We start from the raw sequence: 22,953 nt of genomic DNA, 5'->3' as shown, positions 1-22,953 counted from the left end.
TTTTTTATCAAATTTGCTTTAGATCTGTTGAACCATAATCATGTATATTCTTGTAGTGTGTGTGTGTGTGTGTGTGTGTGTGTGTAATGCCCCAGTTACTTATGTCTGGTGCTTAGGATTACCTAGGCTCAAACCCTGTACCTTAGGTGCAGCAGCCTGCAGTCTCTATCCACGCCACCACTTGTAATGCAGGGAGTGCAGTCCATAGCTCTCAACTGTCTTGATTTTTACAGAATATTTGGCTCATACTTTGGTCTGTTTCTCTTAACATTTGTGGTTTTGTGGCAAATAAGTGATAATGGAATTCACTACATAATTATAGCCTTTTAAGTTTGTCTTCCTATCTTATTTGGTAACACAAAACACTAGTTCAGCAACTTTCTAAGATTATACAAGCAATATTTAAAATGTGTCCCTGGTTTTGAGCCTTTGCCCCACCCCCCAATAAATGTTGGCTTTTTCTAAATTTCTTCTGCTGTGAAATTAAGAGCTTTAGCTGTGTCAAGGGGATGGTGCAGTGGTAGTGTTATTGCCACACAGCAAGAGGTTTTCCAGTTTGGTTCTTGGCTGGGGTGCCTTCTGTATGTCCTCCCTGTGTCTCTGTGGGTTTCCTCCCATGTTACAAAGACATGCATCTCAAGCATTTTTCCCTGGGCCTCTACTGAAAATTGGCTTTGTTTCAAGTCAGACTTTCCTGGTAAACAAATGTTAAATAAACACTTTTGCAAGGAGCTGAGAGCTTCAGGGGAAAAGAAGTTTAGTGCTGCTTATTCCAAGTCTGTTTGCATTGTTAGTAACACAACACGTAGTAGACTTACTTTTGATGCAGAAGGCTATGGGCTCTACTCCCAGAGTATATAGATGGAGTGCTGATACTGTACTGTGTTGTACTTTAAAAGAAGTGGATGCTGCAGTCCTGTGAATGCCCTCCTTTGGTGGAGTTACCTAGTAGCTATGAACCTGCCCTCAGTTTGCCATCCTTTCCCTATTGCAATATTACTAGCTTATCATTTTTTAATGTAACATAGGCAGTTTATTCTTCAAGGGCAACAGCCACTTTATTTGTAGATGAAACAATATAGCAATAACCCACACCTGGGTGTGGGTAATGCTGGATTTACCCACGGTTGGTGTGGTTTGGTCCCGAGGGCAAAGCCCAAGGGACCAAACAAAGCCAACCATGGGTAAATCCAGCATTACTCACACCCAGAAGTGGGTTATTGCTATTATACAATGACATTATTTAAGAAAAAAAAATTACTTTTCTTAAATAATGTCATTGTATAATGCCTCCTTGCTGCCCTTCCGCAGCTGTCTGGTATTCCGCGAAACTTCTGATGTACTGCGCATGCCTACGCAGTACATCAGAGCTGTGAGCAAAAGCAACGGAGAAGGCAAGATCTCCATTGCTTTTTACTGTTTCGCTATGTTAAATGGGTTTAACATAGCGAGACAGCTTTAAAATAAGCAACAGAGATCTCTGTTGCTTATTTTAAAGATGTCTCACTATGTTAAACCCATTTAACATAGCGAGACAGGTTTAAAAAAAAAAAGCAATGGAGAAAGCAAGATCTCCGTTGCTTTTTACACACTGTGTCGCTATGTTAAAGGAGTTTAACATAGCGAGACAGCTTTAAAAAAAGCAACGGAGATCTCCGTTGCTTTTTTTAAACCTGTGTCGCTATGTTAAACTCCTTTAACATAGCGAGACAGTGTTTTAAAAAAGACTTGTACTAATGGAAAAAGTCCAGGTGACCGGACCTTTTTCCATTAGTATAAGTCGATTTACACCGTGCACGCTGACCAATCAGCGTGCACGTTTTGGAATATTAATGGGGGGGTCATGGTATAATGAAATATAAAGTTGTTTTCAAGCAGCAACCTCTTCATTGGTTAGAGATCCCTTTCATGTAGAATTATTTAGATGACTGACTGACTTCTTCAGAGATTTTGTATATTTACTGATATTTGTGGATTGTAATGACAGAAGTTTGAGTGGCCTTTTATGGTTGAAATTTTCTGAAATTAGTAGTTATGTCATTACTGGTTCATACATTTTGTTTCATTGCTTACTGGAAGACTGTTCAAAACTACAAATGTAAAACACATTCTAACAACTGGTGCTGTATTATACAAGGAATATAATTTAATACAATCAGGAAGGTGAATTAAAGAATGCATACATGTATGCATGGCCCTAAAACGTGTTTGAAAACAGCCCAGAGGAAAGTGTGAAAGGCTCAAAATCATGGGCAAATTCTACGTTTTACTGTTGTTACCAAAACAATGGATGAAGGTAATACAGTTCACATCACCTTACCTTGACCTGGCCAAGCCTTCTGGCACAATTCCCTACTCAGGTGTAGTATAAAAGATGAATAATGTAGGAGCAAACACTTGCATCACTAGCTGGATTGCCAACTTGCTCACAGGATGCAGAAGATCAAAATAGTGGAAGAGACCAGTCACCAATGGAGTCCCCCAGGGTTTGGTGCTGAGACTTTCTGTTTGGCATATACATCTCAAAAGTAAAAGGAAATACCAAAGGGCTTTGGCCGGCTAAGTATGGGATGACTGCAAGCTAAGAGCAGTTACTGAATCTCCAAATGACTTAACCATCATACAGGAAGGTTTGCCCCAAATAATAACTGGTGTCAAAATCATGGCAATGCACTCTGAGAACTGACCCAGTTGTTTGGCATTTGGGAACTTGTGTGTGCAGTGGCCTAACTTTTGACCAACATATCCCAAGAGCTATAAGAAAGCCTTTCTATATTGCACAGCTTATAAACAAATTGATTGTGATTAGATCTAGAGATGTTGTTGTCCCCCTTTACAAAGCTCTCATTAGGTCAATCATTTTGTATAATGCCCACTTTGGCATGTATCTGTCCAGCCCCATGCAACAATTGGAATACCTTCAGAGATACCTTAGTAAAAGGATACAAGTCCTAAACAATAGGTCTTGCATGGGCCACCTCAAAGATTTATTAGTATACTCAGTATCCTACAGAGTCCTTAGAGGTGACATGTCTGGCATGCAAGGCATCCTCCGACCTAATACAGATGGAACTACTGAACATCAGCAAGTCAAATGCCATCAGAAATACTCAGTCCAGTTATCTAAACTGAATGTTATGGAGAGATGGATATATATCACAGAGGCTACCACTGTTCCAGAACAGCCTATCCATAAAAATAAAACAAAGCTGATCCATCCGTATTCAAATGCAACTTGGATCTAAGGATGGGTAATAGAAAATGTACTCCAGGATTGCCCCTCATGCCACTAATGGATAGAGGCAGTTCCTAAATGCTGCATCCCTTACATGGGTCCCCTCAAATTATCTATAGTATGATCACATTTATTCTCACTGGGGCTAATATAAAATTATCAGCCATGGGAAAGATAAGGCCAATCAGAAAATGTTAATTCAAGCACCAAAAGGGAATTGGCTAAACTTAAAATGTCCAAGTGAACCTATGATGTGGTAGTAAATAGTTATAACAAATTGCCCTTTTTTAGATCACTAAGTGGCCCTCTCACCCTCCGACCCCAGTCATCAACAGCTTCCCACACCTATGAATACAGCCCTCACATCATCATTGTCTCATCATACACTGATGATGTCATCCTCTATAAGGTGCACTCTGACACTGTTAAAATTGACATGCTGTGATACTAGCGTTAAGTACTCTGTTCTCTAGCTTGGGTAACTAGTTAGGCAGGCGATCGTATCTCACAACAGTGTGTGTGTGTGTGTGTGTGTGTGTGTGTGTGTGTGTGTGTGTGTGTGTGTGTGTGTGTGTGTGTGTGTGTGTGTGTGTGTGTGTGTGTGTGTGTGTGTGGTCAGAAGAAACTGACTCCAAGTCCTGCTGCCATCAATTAGAAAATGCTTTTACATTGGTACATGACTCCACAGCAATTTCATACAGCCCTCCTAACATCCTCTTCTCACGATACACTGTTGAAGTCATCCTCTATCTTCTATAAAGTGCACTCTGAGACAGTTAACACCAGACTTGTGCCATGACACTAAAGTTAAGTTTTCTGTTCACTAGCTTCTGTAACTAGTTAGGTAGGGAATCGACTCTCACAACAGTCAACTTATGTGTGCATAGTCAGAAGAGCTTGACTACAGGTCCTGAGGCCCTCACTTAAGTATCATTCACAAAGTACTTTTACACTGGTACATGACTCCACAGCAATGGGTGTGTTTTTAAATTGATTATGGTTCTGATGAAGTTCTTATGAATGAAAGCACTTAACCAATAAAGTACTCTGCTTGGAAGTTGTTCATTGGTTCTTTGTAGTTCTCAGTTTGTCTTTATCGGGTGCTGTTTAAGATGACTCCACAGCAGTTTCATACAGCCCTCCATACACTGACAATGTCATCTCCTATAAAGTGCACTATGACTCTGTTAAAGTCAGACTTGTGCGAGTGTGTGTGTGTGTGTGTGTGTGTGTGTGTGTGTGTGTGTGTGTGTGTGTGTGTGTGTGTGGTTGCTGGTATATTACAGTAATTGTATGATGTTTTGAATCTCTTTTCATTTGACTCCCACTCAGAACATTTTATATACCCTATAAATCCAACACCCCTGTTCCCCTCTGTCCACAGAACACCCTATATGTGGAACTCTGAGGATGTCATCATCTCAAAGATGCATACACACATCATGAACAGAACCCCTAAATTACCAATGTGCAAGCCATCTACAGACCATTGGATGTGTGATTGATAATTCAGTCATGGGAAGGTGCTCATGTCACATATGCACAAAGACAGTCTGTTTATAAAATCAAACACATACACACATACAATTTCTATCTTCCCTCACATAGATATAGCAATTTTGTTTTAAATGGTATAATTATGGCGAGGATTTTATGTGCTCTTGACCGTTAGACTTGTAATGCTTTATGACTCTGAAAATTGCACATATCAATGTTGTCACCCACATGTGCTGTGTTAATGTGTGGAGCTACTGAAGTCCTACAACAGTGTATTCCAATCAGTGACTTGAGCTACTGTGTTGATACCCACTGCTGCCATTTTGTTACATGTTCCTTCCATAACAGCTGTATTAATATGCCTTCTGAAGACTGGGGACATGGGTGATGTTATGTATATTGTTGCCTTACTAAGGCATGGGTTCTTGCAGTGGAGTATATCAACATTCTACACAGTTCTCATTAAACCATCACAGTGGCCGTTGCAGCATGGCACAGGTATGCATGTCTTTACCTAGCATCTGGAAATGTTATCTGACATATAGCAATACTATGTAATGCTGATTACATGGGCACATACTTCTGGATTCATCTGCATGTTGTAATGATGTTATATACATAAACATATGGCATGTTCAGATTCACTTTCAACATTGTTCCTATTCACAAGGATTATTTAGATGTTCCATAGAAGCATTTTGGGACTGTCAGCATTTGTGTCATTAACTGTTCTGCATGAACTACATTCACAACAGTTGTAATGTATCCATATATGGAGTCAGGGCCCTCACACACACATTTACACTGATAAACATATAGGCATATGATGTAAAAATGATATAATGACACGAAATAGGTTGAGATGTACAATTGTGTTAACAGTTCCACTATACTGCATGTGATTCATATACAATGTTGTATTTGGAGGTGATGTCATAAACTACTACATCTGAAATCTTAAGGGGAATACCCAGCTATGCGCAGAGCTGGTTATGGATGGCAACACCCATACTCAACCACAGGAAACAGCCAACCTGCTAGCTGACAGATCTGAATTAAACTTCAACCCCCTGTCTCCATGGCTCGTCACTCAAAGTATAACTGCCACTATTCCTCAGCCTATTTTGCTAAGAGAGCAGGTCATCTCTGACCTCTCTAAGGTAAAAACATGGCATCAATGGGCCCTGTCAACATCCCAGGTTACCTTTTATATAACTGCAAACATGACCTAGCAGACCCACTTGGAGCCCTATTTAATAACAGCCTCCAGACAGGCTATGTTCAGCAAAAAGGCGGACAGCAACAGTCATCCCTCTGCACAAGGAGGGACCATCAACATAAACAGGGAATTATGGACACATAAGCCTGAATAGCCTCTCATCAATACGGCCATGGAAATAATTATCATGAATCTTATCAACAAGGACTTAGGCATTCTCACAACTATGGAAACAAATCAGTTTGGATTTGTTAAGGGTATATCATGTCTGTTAAATCTGATTGACTTTTTTTGAGAAGGTCACCAAGGCCATGAATGAGGGAAGACTTCGATTCCCACCTAACTTGACCTGGCAAAGGCATTTGACACAATTCCCCACTCAGGTATTATAGAGAAACTCTGTCAACTTGGCATAATCCCCTACATCATCAAGTAGAGCGCCAAATGGATCACCAACACGACACATACTGTCAAATTGGGTGAATTCACCTCTAGCAAGAGGCCAGTCATCAGAGGTGTACCACAGGTTTCTGTACTAGGCCCTTTTTCTGTTCAGTGTTTATTTCTCAGATGTCAATGCAAACATAGACAGTCTTTGTCTGACCAAGTTTGTAGCTGACTGCAAATTGGGGTCAATCCCAGAATCCATAAACAATACAGATAAACTCCAGAAATAATTGTTGCCAGAGCCATGGAGAAAAAAATAAATGAAAAAAATCCACAATTATTCCATTTTGTAAAGCAAATATACCACCTAATTACAATACATACAACACCCCCCTAGCAGTAGACTCAGTGTTACATGACGTGGTTACTCAGATTGATACTAACCTGAATTTCAACCACCCTGTGTCCACAGTGGTGAGAAAGCAAGGGCATGGCATCCATACCAAAGGACAATTCCATTGTACTTGGCCTTCATTTCACCAGTAATTGAGTACAATGCACCCTTTTGCATGTACATCACCAGACATTTGCAACAGCTGGAGCAAACCTAGACTTTTCTGACCAGGAAGATATACGGGTTATAAAAAACAGAAAGACTGAAAGCCCTATCATGGTATTCTGTCTTCTACAGACTACTAAGGGATGCTCTGTGTCTGCCATACAGCCCAGTGCCTGATCAGGCCCTGATGGAAATGTGACACATTCATAAGACAAACTGCATGAGGGTCACTCGTTCCAAGGATCTTAATCTAGCCTCTGACATATATAAATCATGTTGGAGAGATAGATAAGTTTCTCAGAGACTACCCCTTCGCTGGAGCAAGCTTTCCATTCACTTAAAGCAAAGCCCTTCTATGACCCTCTTCAAGCATAACCTAGATCAATGGATGTTTACTACTGGGGTGGCAGTATTACATACCATATCAAAGGCTCATACCTCTGTGAACTTTTTTCGCCTACCTACCTATATAAATTGTTAAACTCAAGTTAAATCTGTTTAGGCTTTTATGGGGTCTTGGAACAATAGCCTAGTACTCTCCTATAAACCTATGAACCTATATACTGCAACTTTAGCCTCAGTACAGATACATTGTGACTGTACCGCATAGTGGAAGTAGCAGTATATTACATCCGTATTACCATTTAATAGATTGCATGAACACATATGGATACATGTCAGGATTTCATGGTATAACATTTCGACTGGCAATGTCATTGGTATTACATGTGGCAGATGCATGCAATACACAAATGTCTGTAGGGAATCCACTCATAATAGTGTGGTGTTTGTATGTGTTGTCATGCATATGGATGATACCTATGTCAGCCAGGGATGCTTAAGTCAAGTGTATCATATTTGGCACAGTGAGCTCCCACACATCAGGTAGGCCGTATGAAACTAATCTTTGGGATTTATACCTAATAACAGTGCAGACTTCCCTTCAAGTTGTTCTGCTAGATCATTGTGGGATACATCTTTCTGTGTTGCACTCAGTAAGTACACAGCTCAGTGACAACATCAATGGCATGGTTTTGATTCTTGCAGGTGGTGATTGTGGCTAATGTGTCATGCAAACCTATCATCTGGCCATGATTGGCCTGATTTCAAATTCAGTTTTAACAATGTCCCCCCTAACCCCTCCAGAAATTGGTCATTTTGGGGGAAGGGGTGGTGAATTCCACTTATAGAATACTGACAATCATTACAGTTTTAAACGTCTGCTCCTGAAGAACATGTATAAGTTACACTCACATATTCTGTCAATGCTGCAGATTAATGGTCATAATATTGTAAAAGTGTCCACGATTGTGCCTGTTTTTGTCTACATTTGTCCAGGATTTTCTACCCCCTCCCCCTCCATTATTTAATTCTTCAAATAATTTTCATAGTGTATATTGCACTAAGTACACATTTCTTAACTTGTTATTACTGATGGTTTTGCAATATTTCTACCCCAAAATTGTTTGAAATGTATAAGTGTGATGAGCAGCATTAATATGTGATTAGCGCAGCTGCTCATTGCCCTAACTTGAAAACTCCATGTAGGCTTCGTGCAAAGCCTACACAGAGTTTATTGAATCCCTGTGTAACTGTACACCATTCTGAGTGAATAGATAATACAATCATAACTCACACTTTCTTCAATCTAATTTTAGTTTTTCTACTGATTTTCTTGCAGCATTAATTGCCAAGAGGGATTCATAAAGGTTATCACAAGGTGTAGGCTACATTTATATTTAGTGTAATCTTTCTGAGTGACAAGAAAGCACAAAAATATGGTAGAGATGTTCTTGAATATAGATCATGTACACTTAGTGTACACTTAATGTCGGCATTAATGAATCTGGCTTAGTATCTTATATAGCATATATCATAGAAAGAATAGGTTAAAAAACAAAAAAAGACAGTTGGGTAGATAGGTTCAGGATAAAAAGTGTCCAATCCTGGTGTGTGCAGTGCTGCCGGGACTGGACAAAATAGCAGTATAGAATTCTTAAGACATGGAAGCATTCCTAAAATGGAGTTAGGCTAGGCTTGGGGGAGGATGCCCCCCCCCATTGTAGAAGGATGTAGTTGTCCACAAAAACCACAAAAATTGCCGTGGCAAAAAAGAGCCATAAAGATGATGGAGTGGACTATTGAGGATAATGAAGAAATTATGTGTTGTTGCCATTATGCAAGAAGCACAGAATTTCCAAATTGAAGATATTCAGAAAGATTAAGAGAGAAATTAGAGGAAAGAAAAATACTTGTACAAAAACTGTCAAAAGCTTCAGATGCAAATTTGCATTCATTAATACAACAAATCTATGAAAAACCTTTACATAGAGAAAAAAAATTAGGCCATCTAGAAAAAGATGCGACAGAGGAAGTGCAAAAAATATAAAGAACAAAACCCAGGGATTTTTGAAATATATGAAAAAGAAACATGGACATGGGAAAAAAAAGATCTGTTGGGACATGGGGGACTGGATACATATCTGCTGGCCTCGTCAGATCCAAACATAGTGCAAGCTTTAAAACATGGGGCGAAGAAGTCTAGAATTAACTCTTTGCTTAGTTTAACAGAAGTGTTTTGGTGACAAGCAGGAATGGAAATCAAACTATCAGACATTAGACAGCAACTGAATGTGCCAAAAAACAAAAGTAAGAATAGAAGGAAAAGGATCAGTAAAGAAATGTGGAAAAGCCATAACTATAGTGGCAAGTACAAAGATCTACTGGGAAAACTTCACATTGATCAGGATTTGAGGCAGGAATGGTTAAAGAGATGTGAGCTGAAACCAAAACATGAAAGGTTAATAATGGCATCCCTAATATTGGACTACATACAATCGGTTTACATAGTCCATTGAACAGGTGGCAGACAAAGACACATGTAGGTTCTGTAAAAAAAGAATTGGAAAGTCACACATCTTCTTGCTGGATGTGATACACTTATGATAGAGTCATTATACTGAAAAGAACTATAATGTGGCAAGACTGTTGCACTGAGGATTGTGCAAACACTGGAAACATGAACCACAAAGCATTATAGAGAATGATGGTGTACATCACATGGGATCTCCCATTACCAACAATTCAAAAAACAGATGCAAGAAAAACAGATATAGTAGTCCATGAAAAAATGACAAAAGCAGGATTGATCATTGAAATTGCTATACCTAGTAATTACAGTGTATTATGTACATAGATACACAAAGTCTTAAATATTAAGATTTGGAGACAGAAACAAAAGCAATGTGGAAGAAATATATCCAGACAATTCCAAGAGTAATAGGAACAATGGGTCTAATAAAAAAGAATCTACAATTGTAATTAGATATTTTGCCAGTACATGTAATTCCATATGAATTGCAGAAGGAATCAATTCTGGGAACATTGCGGGTGCTGCAAAGAACACTTTTGGCTACCATCAAAAATTGAAACTATACTAATTTCATGAACTTTAATTATCCATTGACTTAGGAATGGGGACAATTCCCCATCATGGTATTAGAAACCCAAAAGACTTGGAGAAATTAAATCAAAATCAACAACATTGCCTAAATAACAGAAGTACAAAAAATTATATAGTATCATGAAAGACTTAAACTGCCTTTATCATATATTTTTATGGCAGAGAATGTTAAAATTTGCAAGATTCGCACAGTTTATTTTATGCAGTTAATACAGTAAGCAATCACATAGCAGTCAACACCTGACATAAAAATGGCAATGTTATGTAATGTCACATTGTGGATTCAATTTCAGATTAAAAGAAAGCACATATATGTTATTATACAGAACACTACTAGTCCTACAGAAAGTTACCATTACTACATTTTGATCCCAAATATATTGTACCTCATTCCATTGATCTTGTAATCCCACTTGAGATGTTTTTTTATGTGCAATTGTGTGTAAGTACTGCTAGACCACAGTTCTAGCAACCACTAAATGGATCAGCTGCACTGATATTTTTAAATTTATCTCAGTTAAATAGTTGCCCATGCTTATAAAGACTATGGAATTCACAGCAACACAAATGTTAATGTAGGTAATAAAGAGACACCATTATTTCACGCCTGGCAGCACTTCACATGAATGATGGTATTGATTTTGCTGAGCAAATTTGCATGCTCTGCCAACCACAAAACTAAACACTTCACTTATACATTTAAAATCTTGCCAAGGGTTGAATAAGAAGCTAATAAACAAAAAAGACCATATCAAAGCAATGTGGAATTAAAATGCTGCAGTAATATCTTAGTAGCAGGGAATGGGGAAATTTCCAGGATTCTTGCTCTTTATCCTCTGAAGCTAATATAGTCTAGAGCAAATTACCAGCCCACCTGTTAAATGTAAGTGACAGTACTACAAAATGTCGCACTGCGGGTTCCAATTCACTTTAAAACAAGGTACATACACATTATAATATAGAGCAGTATTGCAGTTAAAAAAACACATGGCACCTCTATGCACTGCACTACTGAGACCGTTTCAGCTGGCTTCACCTGCTGTTTCATCTGTAAGTAATTCTGTACCATGGTCTAGCAACCACAGATTGAGTTGACAGTGCCAACAATTTTTTAATGTGTCACAGGAATGTAGTTCAAATTGCACTAAGGCCTACGGAGCCCATAGTACTGTGAACATTAAGGAAGGTACTGAAGAGGTATATTTCTATTAGACCTGGCATCACTTCAAAATATACTGCTCTACTGGTTTTACTGTGGAAGTGTACATGTTTTACAGCTGCAGAACTTAAAGACTTCACTTACACATTAACAACAGCCCAGGAGCTGGAGAGGAACCTGACAGAGTAGTAAGAAGGGTGATTGACAATGAATTGTAGGGGCTTCTCAGTGTCAAGGTTGATGATGACACAAGTGATCTGCCCATGAAACTCTTTACACTAAGAGTTTCAACTTCACTCAAGTAGTTACACTAGTTATCCATAAATGTACTGACTCCTTGGACTCCTTGTGAAACCAGTCTTTTGAAAAGACCATTACCTGGTTCACCTCAGGCCAGGGCTTCTACCAGTTATAACACCTAATACAAAGCTATCCAACTGCAGGAATTTAGAACATGATGGCGGTGTTCTGATGTCCATACTGGCTTAGGTATGAGCAGTGCTGAAGACCCAGAGTCACTTGTTACAAACATATATTAAGATTGTGACTGCTGCTCAGAATACTGTTCTCCTGATGTATGTCAAACGTTGTTCCTTATGTGTGATCAAGCTGCAGCTAGTCAAAACTTCATCCAGGCAAACCAAACCTGTCAGGTTTCAACCTGATGCAGAAGAGCAGAAGTGACAGAATAAAATTGTAGGGGGCAAAACTCCTGTACTCTATTTGTGGGAGGCTAGCCCCACCCACTCCCCTCTTGCTTATATAAATTAACTCCACAAACAAGCAACTATGAAGAAAATTGAAACCCTTAAAAAGTTTGAATCACATTTGGTATGCTAATAGAAAATTTGTTAGCACTGATTTTTAGTGGAAAACATTAATCAAGAACTTACTTCTTATGGAACTGTACTCAATGTCTTGCAAGCTCATCCAGTTTGCACTTGGGTTGGGAAACTTTTGCAGGTCTATGATGTGAGCCATTGAGCTCCAGATAAAGCATGGGCAGAGACTATAGTTGAAAGGCACTCTTGCTGGAAAACAAACAATTCGGATGATCATTGTTCAACATCAAACAGACATCTCATCTAAAAGCCATTGTACTTGTCCAGTGAGACCTTTTCTGCAGCTAAGCATTTGCTTATTTTCTTCTGAAGAGTGGGTATGTTGTAGATCCTAGCCTGTCTTACTGCTTTTACAATCTGTTTGCCCACCACATTTGAGGAGGCTACTGTTTTGCAGATAAGGTTGTCAGCATCAGGGAGCCTTTCCCTTACAGTGAACTTGTGGTAGGTACATTGCGATTTGTCCTGTGTTGATGCCCCTGCCTTTTGCTGGACTGTGTTTGGATGCACCAGCTATCATGCGATGAGCCAGGCTGAACCTGCAAATTGTGGCATTTGATCTGTGCTCTATCCTGGCAAAGGATTATTTAAATAAATGAGGTTAGCAATATAGATTTTGCTGGTTAATCATGGTCCAAATAAGCTTGTAATATCTTGTCTAGATGCCCTAGGGCCAGTTATTCTTCAGACCGGTCAGTCCAATTTGAGAATAGGAGTTTTTCCATCAGTATCAGAAAATGCTTTTATTCCTGCCATAATCAAGTCACTTACTTGGGACACAGACTTTCTGGGGAAATATCACAGTATTTCTAACCATCCTTTTATAGGTAATGCTATTAAGAAAGTGAAAATAAATGCAGATGATTACAATTTAACTTCTCATGACCCTTTGACAGATGCCAGTTTAATTTTCGATATAAGCAGTGTAAAGAAAACCCTTTTTTGGTCAATAATAACCACATTATGCCTTGATATCAAATGTCATACTCTATCTTAGTCCATCTTGAGCTTTTCACCCCCTTTGACAGTGTGGGTCCAGCAATTTGATCTAGCACTTGAAATCATAATATTGTTGCATTGGCTGGATTGTTTCATACCTTTCAGATCACTCACAATGGGTAATCTTAGGGATTAACCCCTAACTATACACTTCAAGAAAAATACTGAGATGTTGAAATAGTTCTTCATCCCTCAAATATTATCCCAGCCTCTCCCAGGCTCCCCTATTGCCTGCCAGCTGTCTACAATCATGTTCCATTTGTTGATCTCCTCAAGTTTCATTTTAAAGTCTATCACTACAGTTTGCAAATCACTTTTTGAAAATGTATCCTTCTGACTGACCTCCCCTTAATATTCACCCTCAATTTCTAAAAAGCTGTAGTGTGCAAAGTCATATCTCATCATCCTTTTTTTAACTTAACTGTTTGTACAAGCATTATCCCATATGTTTAAAAGTCAGTGGTTGTGATACTTTCCTAAGTGCTCCAACCCTACAAACTGGAACACTACAGGCCAAGCAACAAATCCTTGACCCCCCCCTCGCTAAAGCATTTGAAAATCAGATCTGCACACAGATCATTTTATTTTTTCCAGACTGAGATCTAATTTGTAATGACCACCATTGCTTCAGACCTAGTTTCAACACATTTACAACAGTCCTGCAAGCTACAGATAGCAACTTCAAGAATATGGAAAGAAGCTGCCTTACAGGTGGTCCATTCTTGTGTGTAATGTTTATGTTGTAAATTGTCAATGACTGTACTGTAGACTTAGTAATATTTTTGTATTTACTATAGTAATACTGTTAGGACTGTTAGAAAAAAATCTATTTGTATTAGTTAGTGATACGGTTTGAATTATTATAATAATGATAATAAAAATGTTGTTACTCTGTAACTAAGAAAAGAGAACCTTAAAAAAACAATGATATCAGAAATAAAATATAGACTCAGTATTTACATATAGTTCTGGTCTGCTGCTTAGCATTACCTACTAAAGCAGAAGACCTCAAATTCCAACTTTCATATTATATCCAGCTTATGCAACGGGGGAATGTTATGCTGCTTGTATCCTTGTATGTCCTCAAAAAACAGCTTAGAAAATGGGTTATTTGTCACAGTGGTTCATTGAGAGCAGTGTGACATTACTTGTCACAGTTGTTCATCTTCTCGTACGTAAAGCATTCACTCTCATTTGCTGTAAAACTTCACTGATCTAGATGCTGTCCTTCACAACTTCTGTAGTTATTTATTTATTTATTTATTTATCCTTTGTTGACCATGTTACTTCAGCTAGGCTGGCAGCTTCTTTTCAGGGGAGGCCCAAAGTGGTATGCATACCAACTAGTGTACATTTGGCCAGGGCACCAGGGGAATTATTCTAGTCTTTTTGATAAAAGTGCTGTGGGATCTTTTACATCCTCCTGAGCTACTACTAACAGGTAGAAGGAACCCAGGTTTAATTCTTATTTGAAGCACAGCACACTGAGGAGTGCAGTACCACTTAATGTTGCACCATCAGCACTAGAAAATGAATCCAAAGAGCTGGGGATGGGAGTGGAACCTACAGCCCTCTCATCTTCCAAAGGTAAGTACACTGCTTTCTGAACCACATTCTTGAAGAATTCCTCTTCACGTTGTTAAACTGATGAGTTTGTTGTGGTTCACAGGGTTGAAATACCTTGGAAGTTGTGACCCATTCAGCAGTGATACATTTTTCTCTCTCCCTACAGCTTTCTTTTTCATGAGCTAGTAGGTAAGGAAGTGGCAGGCTGAGGTTCTTTAAGGGATTTCTTAACATTACCAAAATGCAGCTTTCTGTTAGTCGGGCTTTTATTTCTTTGTCATTGTCTGCAAAGTCACAGTTTTTGCTAATATTCTGAGTCTCATAATATTAAATGACCGCATTCTCATTTAACTCCTAAGTCACACTCCTAAATACATGTATTTAACAATCAGTAGTGCTCCTCTTCAGGAATAAACAGTTTGTGTGAATTTGTTTATTCTCCATGTTTTATCACCATCAGCTACTGAAGTATATTAAATGCCATGAGCTCCTTCTGCGGATTGAAATAATAGTGATTTGAGTCCATCTGCACTATTTTTTTTCTATTGCTATAGCAGTTTATATTCCCTCCAATCCATTTGTACCAGCAAGATCCTGATGACATGACTCCCACTTCAGCATCAGATAGAATAGACTGACTTTGTGTTATCACATTAAGTTTCATACTGTGTTTACCACTGGCACTGTTAAGTACCATTTCAAAATGTGATATTTATATATTTTGAATACAACTTAGTCATGTAGTTATTCATTTTTAACTGGGTTCACATATTTGATAAAAATAAGAATTTGCTGCCACAGATAACTCAGTTGGCTTAAATTGAAATTCTCAATTTTCTTTTATGTCCAGTGTTATCCCATTGAATACATTTGATTAAAACATCAAAGATACCAAAACCACCTGTGATAATGGACTTGTGTTGTATCATCTTAATTGTCTTAAGAACGCCCTCTCCAATGTATGCATAGCATCATCAAAGAACATCTGGAGGAGACAGATGACAGATCACTGGAACTGTAGCTGTAGGGTTACTTAACATTTTACAGATCCCACATTCCATGCACCTATGCTCATCTCTAACACATGTACCTGTTGACTCACACTTCTATATCCCACCCTTGTATTCATTTTCCATTCTTCTCAATCCTCTCCTTTCCCCCTAACAAATGTTTCCACCACTTCCAAACTCGTTGTCCTCAGTAGAAGTTATACATTTTAATTTATACCCACTGAACTCGGTCTTCTTATTCGTGACTTCCATTCTCCTCTGTTGTCCTCCTGTTTGTTTTAAACATTACTTTAATGCAACAAAATGAAAACTTTCTTCACTTTACATTTTTTGAAAAAAAAAATCATTTATGCTGCAGAGTAGGAGAAGTTGTTTAAAACAAGGTAAATAAAAGAATCAGTCAATACACATTAACGGAATACAAAGCTTCCTTGTGTACTCACACACATAATTTCCCAACATTGTATTATACGTTTATACATTATATTCATGCTATACCTCTGCCATGCTGTATTTTCCAGAAAATTATAATAACTACACTATCATATTCTGGCAATAAACCATTCCATTCATCACATACCCCATAAACAATATTTGCCATTGCACTGTAGAATCCCTTTCAGATTCAAAAGCTGAGCAAACATTCCACAGCATCCTAAATTCTGTTACAATTTTTGTGTTCAGTTGTTTCCTCTGCTTCTCCACACCCTGTTACATTACATACTGTCCCACACTGCACTTTATTTCATTTTGCATTTATTTCATTTTGCATTTAGCTGGAGGCTTATAATGCATCACTTCCCATAAAATCGCATAAAACTGAAGCCTTCCTTACATTTCTTAATTTATGTGAAGTTGCCTTCCATTTAAAGTCTGGGAAACTCTTCCTTCCCTTGTTCACATACAGTTTGGAGGGTGGCCTAATGGTTAAGGTGTTTGCCTTACAAACACAAGGTGCAGGGTTTGAGTCTCACAAGGGATAATTGGCTAAGCTTAAAATGGCTCACAAGGGCAGTTAGCTTAGCACTAACCTATGAAAATAGTTCCTAACATTGTAGCTATCATTAAACTGCAATGTCCACCTCAGATTTTCTATATAACTCTAATATTCTACTGACCACACTGATGTCTGTTTCTCCTTGCTTACCAAGTTTCCCCATTTCCAGAAAGTCACCATACTTAACCTTAATAATTCCCTTAATAAGTTCCCAGATTTGATTTAACATAACTCCATACAAAGTATAATTAAAATGAAACAAAAATACTATACTATATTTAATCCATGCTCCTTTGCAGGTCTAAATCAGAAACCCATCCCCTTAATCAGATAGAAGAAGATTCCCTGCAGTATCCCTTCCCCCAAAAAATCTCCATGTCTTCCACTACCAAGTTCTCTGATAGCAAACAAATGCCTGCTACAAACTCTTTAAACCTAATAAATGTGGTGATCAACATGACCCTTTAGTATGTGACATCCTAAACAAATTGGTAGAGCTATGCCTTCCTTACATTACAAAGTAAACTTATTCCAGTTTAATGATTTCAGTATTTTTTCCCAAACTGAATTTGTAATGTTCCCGAATTGTCCATCTTGAATTAAACCTCATTAATCTTCTTGGAAAATCATAATAACTAATTTGGCTTACTACTAATCTCTAAACCTGCCTTCACTAAATTATCCTGCAAAACAAAAATGCTTCTCTTCACCTAAGAAACATCCCAGAATCTAGAACCAAACCATCTACATAAGTCAATAGACATGATTTAGAAAATCCTGCCAGGGCCAAAAACCAGACGTGTGTCAAGTATTTCTTAGCACTCTTAATTAATAAATGCATACAATGTGCTGCTAATAAAAGACTTAAAGGAAACACCTGCATAATTCCATAAAATCTCTTAAGACACATACCAACTAACCATAAAACATATAGTTGAAGAGTTATGGATATTAAACATCCCAATTCCCAGATCTGCACATTAACCCTTATTCTCTCAAAAAAAAAAAAAACCTCAGATGGTCAGCCCTTTCAACAGCTTTAAAAATATCCCCCTCAGTAAGTAAATTAGTGTCTCTCCCCACTAAATACTTTAATAAGCCACACCTTCGCCAGAAATCCCAGCATGCATTATACTATATCCCATATCTTCTTGTTTCTTCTTCCAACAAACCATCACACTACACAACATATTCAAAAAAATCCTAGTCAAACTATTATTGTACATATTCAGCAACGGAACAGGACTTCAGTTATCCAAGATATTTTTCCCAAAGAACCAATCAATTCCTACCTTCCTGTAGCACAAATAAATCTCCACAACGAGAATCAAGTTCATTCAAAATAAGAGTGCATAGTTATTTCTGTGGTATATTAGTCCTGTGCCATAATTTTGTTGCACAAACGTGAATGCAGTAGCATAAAAGCTTGTCAAGACTGTGGTGGTATCCAAGGCCCCCCTCAGGTCAGAACCAACCACAAGCTGCTGAAGAAGCCTTACAAATGCCTTCTATGAACACCTCTGCAGTCCTGACTTTAAGGGTTCCAAGCCTCTGGGTAAGGCACTAATCTTATATGCCTGAGGTTCTGCAACCTAACAATTAGAATATTTAGACATACAGACGAGTGAGGGAATAACCATTTATTTTTATTTTTATTTTATTTTACATTTGTTGACCGGGCTAGTCCAACTGGATACATGTCCATTTTCAGTGGAGGCCCGGGGAGAAAAGCTCCAGGATCATGGTAAGTTAAACCAATACAATGATGAAGTTACAACAAGTAAATCAAGTAAATACAAATACAATTTTGTTGTTAGGACAAGTAAATACAGGTAAATACACTGACGCTTACAGGCCCAAATAAAGGAAGCAAGAGTGAAAATTATGTTTTGAAGAGGTACAGAATTAAACAGCTAGACAAACAGGCAAAATAAATAAAAACACTTTTTTTCTTTTTTAATTTATTTACTTTTTATTATTTTTGTTAATGTAATATTAATTATTTATTCATTACTACTAGGCAAGTTGCTCATGCAACATAAACCATTGTGAAATAATACCCTAAGCCATCACAGCCAAGTATACTTCATTCAGCAACCTTTTTCAGACTTTTCTTTACTTCCTTGACATTGATACATATGTACCTCTCAACCTCTTAGAGCAAGAAATCTGGACAAAGCCACAAATAATGGGAGGAGACAGGCCAAAAATAGGGACACTTTCTAAATATTCCTGTTACAAACTTAGAAAGTTGATAGAATAACAGGTTTTGCATTAGCATGAATTTTCTGAAGGATATGAAGTCTGGAACTCAAATATCTGCCATTATTTTCAGACTTCAGTCATCCACTATTTATGATAAACAGATGAAAAATATGAGGCAAAAATCTGGACAGTCTGTGAAAATCTGTACATTTGAGAGGTATGGATACACCCCTCACAATGTACCCTTAATATTCAGCATACAAACCTCTTCCACAAAAATAAATAAATAAAAAATAAAAATAAAAATCTTTAGCTAGCCATTTGTCTTCTGGTCTAAATTTTTCTCTTTCCCATTTGTCTTCTGTATAAAGCTTATCTTTTCTATATTTCTGAACCAACAAAGAAACATACATCCTTTGACTTTCCAAATATACACAACAATCTCACAGCTTTTATCTGAACCATATCTTCCTTCATCCTCCAAAGCAGTTATTCAAGTCAATTAACCATCCATCACACCCGAAATTGTTACTAGCTCCCTAAGACATGCATCCATAACCTGGTGTCATCTTTTTTTCAGTCTAAAATTATAGTCCATCCATGTGTTATTAAGCATCTTTAGATAAAAACGCTCCCACCACAACAATGACATCCTGTTAACAGTCCCGGCCTCATTTAATTCATTTCAGCCTGAAAAATCTCAAGCTTATTTACACTTCTGAACATTTCCAATAGAAACCCTAAGTGCTTTATGGTCAGAAAAAAAAATGCTTCTCCAAAACTGAATTTCTAAAAATGTAATACGTTCTTGCTAGTATCTCTCCTTCTCTGTGCTTCTTATTTAGTAGTTAAAACATAATAAAAAAACAGGAAATTGTAACTTTCCCTAACTCTACATTCCTGTTCTGCTTAGAATCAGTCCTTCCTCTATGCTTCTTAAGCAACAGTTAAAATCACCAACCTATATAAAGCCACTATGTATATTTAAAAAGCTAAAACCGTAAAAAATGAATGCTGTCTTCTATGCACTGTCACAAAGACCTACAATTCAATAACAAGAACATGACATTCTTCATTATCATATCCACACACAAATGTCTAGGTACTGTAGTCCCGAACCTGATACATTCAAAGCATCATTCATCTTTACCATTTTCTAAAAATGCACCCCACAGACTTAGTTTCCAAATCTTCGTGAAGACAAGCAGGCATCCTGCAATGACAGGAGACGCCAGCCACTGGGCTCAGACATTGATTTCTATTTAATATCCTCTCCCCAAGCTTTATGTTGTACCCATTTAAAGATAAACTTTCACTTTGAAACCCCATCATGTGGCTGGATGTCCATTAACTGCAATTCCTCCCACCTTTCCCATTTAAGCACCCATTCCTGACTTTCACCTTCCCCAGATGCTGCGAACTTCCATGGCCACCTAGATGACAGCCCCTCTGAATAGCTATCTACCTTATGCCAGTTTTACCCAGTACAGAGAAATGAATAGTCTGTAGTCTAGTTGGAGGAGGCTTTTTTGGTAAGCAGGCATGGAAGCAAACAGCATACAGAAAAACATGAAAAGGCTAGCTTTGTGGCTTAAAGGGATGAATCAGTGATTATGACCCAGACAAGATCCAATTAGTTGCCAAAGTACTGAAATAGCTAGTGAGGATGATAAAAGGAGTGATGAGCCAATGCCCGCTCATATCTCTTAAGAGACAGGAGGAGTGTTTTCATATCCAAGGAGGAGTTTCCGCTGTCACAACCCCCTGTAGACCAGAGACCACACAGAAGGGCTTCATTTGAGGGGGAAGGTCCTTATGTGGAGTTATACCACTTGTGAAAGTGGATAACATATCTTCACAAAGGTCCACCACACACCAGACAAAGAGCATGCTAATGGGCATGCTCAGCAGGAATGGCTGGTACTTAAGTCGAAAACCCCATCATCAAACAGTATGATGGCACCTCTGCTGCCACTCAGCACTTATCCACAGAAGGAATAAATGTGCTGTAGGGCTCACACCTTTGGAAGGAATGAATGATCCAGCTGGACAGAGAGAGAGAAACTATGTGATGATCACGAAAAATAGCCTGAAAGGATTCTAACATCCTTACATTCAGTTTGGAGTCTCCTCATTGTCTGCATGTCCTTAAGCATTTACTATGATCTATTTCATCACTGTGAACCAGAAACTGTTAACTTTCACAATTTCCATTAAGCTAGTCTTGCTTACCACACCTTCTAAAAATTGTTCAGACTATTATATCTCCTCCAAACACACTCCAACAAATTCATTCATCACAGCAAGACATCATGTTATGCCACCAACCAAGAAGGGAACATCTCTGGTATCCTGGCAAAAGTACTTCTAAGCTAACACCTCTGGTCTTTTCTAAAAACAGGCCATAGGTCTCAAGGGACTAACACAGTCAACAATAGATAGAGATAGGTAGATGGACAAACAGACAAACAGTAAGACAGCTATGTGTGACCTGTAACTCAGGAGTAGTTTCTGGGTGTTCCCTAGAGAGAAGGAGCTACATCACTGGATTATTGTATGACTCTGATTTGTAGTGGGATGTATGGATTGCCTTCTCTTGTTTACTTTTTAACAGCATGCAGTTATTATTGTTTATATTTAACAGTACACTTGAGTTATTTAACCAGTTCTCAAGATGTGCTTATCAGTTATCAATATGTTTTGGACTTTGTTGAGTTGTGCTTGGCAGCCTAATGTGAAATCACCTGCCTGCTGCACTATCATGAATAAGCCACAGTGCTGCCATAACTCTTTGATGAAGACAGAGGACAACAGTAGGCTACAGAGCCACGAAGAATAAAAGTAAATGGTCATGCAGTACACCATTAATGTACCAGATAAACCAGTTATCATTAGGAGTGTATCCCCATGTATGATCGTCTGTGAATAAGGAGAAGGTGCTACTATATGTCAAAGGTTATTTCCGACTTTGCCAAAACTGAGGATTTCAACAGAGATTTCACTGACTGTTAAATCCTGAAAATGCAGTTCACAGAATATACTGAGTACTTATTCTAACTTGGAGGTTTTTCAGCCTTTGACAGGAGAAATCTTTTTCTTTTCCTCTTTTTGCAGGGTAACACAGTCTCAGAGCTCCAATAAATAAGAGGGATATTAGAGTACAGCCCCTACACAAAGGTACCAAGAAGGGGGGCTATAAAATATAAAGTAGCCAGGAAAAATGTTAACTTATTTTTTTTAATTAGATTCCATTTTTTGCAATTTATTGTTCTATGCTGTTTTCAGAGAAGACAATTGCAATAATCAGTGCTAGAAACAGGCTTCCCCTGGCCTCCACTGAAAAGGGGTTCACATGCCCAGTTGGATTATTCTGATCAACAAATGCAAAATAAAGTAACATAGTGCCAAATTATTAACATCAGTACAAAGATATGTGAATACAACAAAGAGGCTTCTGTCAACACCATAGCCTGGGTGAAAGCCATGTTAAGTGAATGTGGGAATAGCATTGGTTGTTAGAAATTTAAGTTGCTGCTTGTAAGTTATCCATTCCATTGCTCTGGAAAGTTGTGACAGATGGACTGTGGGCCTTTAACTGAGCATATTAGCTCTTGTGTAACCATTATGTTGGTAGTCTCAATAATTCTTTAACAGATGGTACTTTGGTTTCCCTATGGTGGCACATGAATAGGATATTGATGGGGCAGTTTAAATGTATGACAATCTTTGATGCACAGTTTTCTAATGAAGCTGTATCAGTCAATTTACAGTGAGCTTAATTTTAAGTAACATTTTATATTTGTGAATACCAGACA

Source organism: Protopterus annectens, chromosome 17.part0 (genome assembly GCF_019279795.1).
Source record: "Protopterus annectens isolate FY-2018-M chromosome 17.part0, PAN1.0, whole genome shotgun sequence".
In the NCBI taxonomy this organism is placed as follows: domain Eukaryota; kingdom Metazoa; phylum Chordata; order Ceratodontiformes; family Protopteridae; genus Protopterus; species Protopterus annectens.
Note: the sequence above shows the minus strand (reverse complement) of the source record.